Source organism: Desmodus rotundus, chromosome 4, assembly GCF_022682495.2.
Source record: "Desmodus rotundus isolate HL8 chromosome 4, HLdesRot8A.1, whole genome shotgun sequence".
NCBI lineage: Eukaryota > Metazoa > Chordata > Mammalia > Chiroptera > Phyllostomidae > Desmodus > Desmodus rotundus.
Genome location: NC_071390.1, coordinates 26,804,662 through 26,809,256, shown reverse-complemented (window position 1 = coordinate 26,809,256; position 4,595 = coordinate 26,804,662).

Genomic DNA, 4,595 nt, shown 5'->3' with positions numbered 1-4,595 from the left:
ATTCGGAAATCCCGCCGGAAGTGAAGGCGGGACTTCCGTAGACACACTCGGGGCCGCGCCCTCCCGCGGTGACAGTCGCCCTAGCGTGCGCGCGCCTGGGCACACCGAGCCTAGAACTGCGTGAGCCAAAGGCGGGTGGCCCGGGGCGGATGTTTTACAAGGTCTCTGCGCCCTTGCCTCTTTCCGGATTTCCTTGAAAGCGTTTGGGAAATCGGGCTCCTCATCTCAGAACGAAACCACTCGATTTTTTCAATCACCTCACTGCGTTTTGCGCCTCTCACGTAGCTTATTTCATAGTTCTGGTACAGATACTGATTTTTGTGTCTGTTCCCTCCCGTTAAGTCCTGAGGGCCGAGAAAAGCTTATTCCTTTTGTGTAAAGCCCTCCCCTCGCCTGACCCTTCGGAAATTCCGAATTTCTCAGGACCTTCCGTTACTCGAAAGTTTGTGATTGTTGATAATTTACTTTATTTTGAAACACTTTTTGCCTTAATAACTTGCCTGATAAAGGGTTATGCCAGATTCCTTTGCATTTCAGTATTTCGCAACATTACCTTTGCATAAATTATACTACCTGCTTAGTAATTCCGCCAAAATTTTAACAGGTAGATTTATGCATTGCGAGAATAAAAACATGTTTTTTCAAAATGATTGACTGTAAAAGACTTTTTTTAATGAATAAATTTAAGCATTCCACTTAAGTTTATTTAAAAGAAAAAAAAAGCCTAGGATTCGTGAGCACATTGCTGACACAGTCTGGCCTGCCAGTCCTGAGTCAATTGGGAAAAGCCAGCGGGCTCAAAAGATTCCCAGCTTCCTGTGGGTGTTGGTCTTAAAGGGACTGGGAAGAAACCTCCCAGTTTCTGGATCTCACTTCAAAAACCAAGAATCCCGTTCTCTCTGGAATTCTTTCCATCCCTGCCAGCTGCCCCAAGTTCCCCATGGCTCTCTCTCCCCTCACACCCGCAGGCAGCAGAGCCTGTCCCCCTGGAGTATTACTTCATCAAGCAAATCCAAAACGCTTGCCTATGGTCTTTCCAAGTGTCTGATTTCCTTCCCAAAAAACAACTTATTTGTGGTTACTCCCATCTTTTTTTCAGACTTCCCTCAAGTCTCTTCAAGGGAGAGGCACCAGCATTTCAGTTCAAAACCAACTTCCAGCTTCATCAGACTCCTGTATCACTAATTCCCTTCTCACCTGTGTTCTTTCCCTCCCTGATGGATCCTTCCCCTTGGCCTATAAACATATTCAAATCTCTTCCATCCTTAAATTTTTTTTTCTAATTTAACCTTACTCCTTTTGATTGTTGTTTCATTTTCCTCTTTCTCTGCTTGTCCTTCAAAAAAAAAAAAAAAACCCTGGTATTTACTGGTGTCTCCACTTCCTCTTTTCTATTATCACAGTCCAAGCCTGTCCTAGCATTTTGGGGAATTAAGTCATAGCCTTGGCCCATTTTAAGTTTATAATCAACTAAAATCATTGGATTATTTTCAAGCAATTGTTGCTAAGCTAAATCTCTCCCATCTTGAGCTTGAGCAATCTATTTATTATTAGAACTCTAACTTAAAAATGGGCGTTTACTACTTTAATCTTGGTTTTTCAGCTTTGTGTCATTTCCTGTCCACTTAATCCCCTGCTAAGCTCAGTTTGGACTCTAGATCCTCCTGGATCCTCCAGAGCTCTCCTGGACGCTTGGGCTGAAAGTGGTCGCTGGGTGACCCTGAACTAGCTTCACAAGGATTGTACCCAGAGATTCCTGTGAGCCCTTTTCTTTTGAGAGGTCTGTGAACCCATCTGGCTCTGCTCATAACATCCCACTGAAACTGCTCTCATTAAGGTCATCAAGAACCTCCAGGTTGTGATTTTTTTCTTTTTGAAGTATGCACTGAATTACATCATTTCGTTTTTCTTCTTTTTTAACCTCAGTAGATCTCTCTGCTCCACTTCTCCTTTTTCAGGTTAGAATTTGAGTCCCGTGGCTCCCCTAACAGTCTCTTCTCCAGGTTGTCCTCTCCCTATTCCGTCTTCTTCAGGCCTCTTCAATGTTTGTTGACCCTCAGGGTTCTACTCCTGGCCCACTTTGCTACTTCTCTTCTTGTTCTGCTTGCTCTTCCAGCGTGGTCTCATCCATCTACCTATTGCAGAGATACCCCAGTTCCTACCTCTCCCTCAAGCTCAGTCTTCAAGCTTTCGTCTCATAGCCACCTGCCTCCTGCACATCTCCACAAGGCAACCACTGAACTTCATCTTACTGTGTTTAAAATCAAACTCCAAACTATTTTTTTCACTTGTGCCTCTTCCAATATTCCCTGTTTCATTCATTGACCCACTGCTAAAAATCCCAATACTCCAGAGATCTTTGGAAACAAGCCAGGGATTTCTTGGCCACTCACATATTACAATTCTTTCATTTTCTATAGACAAACTGGTTTGAACCAGTCACTAAGTGGACATGGCACAATAAGGCTGCTGATGTTCCAGCCCCACAAGATAATTTATATGAGTTATAACAAGGGACCTTGAAGAAACTAAAAATGGGTAATAGGCTCAAAGTAGATGCTTTATATTTCCTGATGAAAAATTACTAAATGGTTCCAGATTGTAAATGTAAATCTCCAAAGTCACAACATTAAGTATTTGAAAATACATATGTCATGGTCTCTACCTTTGACATTGTTAAAATATACTTAAGAAAAATATACAGTTGAGAGAGATAATTATACATAACCAAATAGAGATTAATAAAACAGATTGCATTGGTGCTAAAAAAAAGATAAAGAAAGGGTGTTTTGGTGGAAATGACAGAGCAATATATGCTTAAATGTACCCTTGTAGAAAGGATCAAGTTCAAACAGGTGGGATAGTACTTTCTAAGCATAGTCACACAGGTAGTGCAAAAATTTATATTGTGGTCCATTACGAAGTTAGATTAAAATAACTAGTAACAGTCATAATAACTATGATTAATTGTTAAATTAAAATTAATTGTTAACAAAAAAACAAACTAGTAACAAAAATAATAGTCATATAGCAATGTTATTGGTGTCCCATCGACATCCTCTTGGGACTTCCCATTCCATACATGCCTAAAAATCCTCGATGAGAGCTTGCAAATTTTGTCCTGAGGACTTTTTTTTAACCCCTGCAGGGCAGGCCAGAGTGCCGAGGAATTTTCGCCCTCCACCAATAATAAATGTAAGTAGAATGATGCCAGTTATGGTAGACTATGCCAATTATGCCATAGTCTACCATAATTGGCATGGAGGACTGAAAAATGTCCTCCAAAGGAATCAGGCCCTAATCCCCTCAACCTGCGACTATTACCTTATATGTCCAAAGGTGTAATTAAGGATCTTGAGATGGGGAGATTATCCTGGCCTATCCAGGGAGGGCCTAAATGTGATCACATGTGTCCTTATAACAAACTAGGGGGAGGGCGATTTCACACAGACAGAAGAGGAGGAGGCAATGGGACCACAGAAGCAGATTGTTGTGATTTAGCCAGAAATCAAGAAATGCCAGTAACCACCAGAAGGGAGAAAAGGCAGATTCTCCTCTAGGGCTTCTGGAGGAAATGAGAGCTTTATTCTTTATTCGTCCTGACAGCTTTATTCCAGTGGTAATGATTTTGGATTTCTTGCTTCTAGATCTGTTGTTTTCAGCCCCCACATGTGTGGCAATTTGTTACAGCATCCATAGAAAACTAATACACCTATATCTATACTAATAAATATACCAATGTCCTCCTCAAAGGTAGGATAACTCTGAGGTGCCTGCTACATTTTCTCCTGGAGGTTCACAAATGGACTGAGCTCAACCTGCATAGGTAACCTACTCATCAGCCCACTCTGTCACTGTCCTTCTCTTCCCAGTCCCACTTCTCCATCCTGCAGTCAGTGGTTCCTGGATTCCCTTCAAAATAAACCACTTGCACTCAGATCCTTGTGCATGAGTTTCCTGGGGCTGCTGCAACAATGAACCACAAATTGGATGACTTACAACAACAGAATTTTATTCTCTTACAGTTCTGGAGGTTAGAGATACAGATGTTGGCAAAGCTGATTCTTTTTAGGGTATCTGTTCCATGTTTCTCTCCCAGCTTCTGGTGATGGCTGGCAATCGTTGGCATTCTTTAGCTGGTAGGTGTATCACTCCAACCTTTGCCTCCATATCATTCTCCCCGTGACTCTGTTCTTCCCTTCATGTAAGGACACTAATTATATTGAATTAAGGATCCAATCTATAATATTTTTAATAAATTTTATTTTTATTTTTATTTTAGAGAGAGGGAAAGGGAGGGAGGAAGAGAGGGAGAAAAACACTGATGTGAGGGAGAAACATAGATTGGTCACCTTCTGTCTTCTGCAAGGGCCCCAATGGAGGCAGAGCACAGCCTGCAACCCAGGCAAGTGCCCTGACGGGGAATTGAACCAGTGACCTTCCGGTATGCAGGACTATACTCCACCCACTGAATCACGTTGGCCAGGACTTAAGGGCCCAATCTCATGACCTCATCTCAATTTGATTATGTTAGCAAAGGCCTTATATCTAAAGAAGCTTAGATTCTTAGGTGCTAAGGGTTAGGATATTATAAA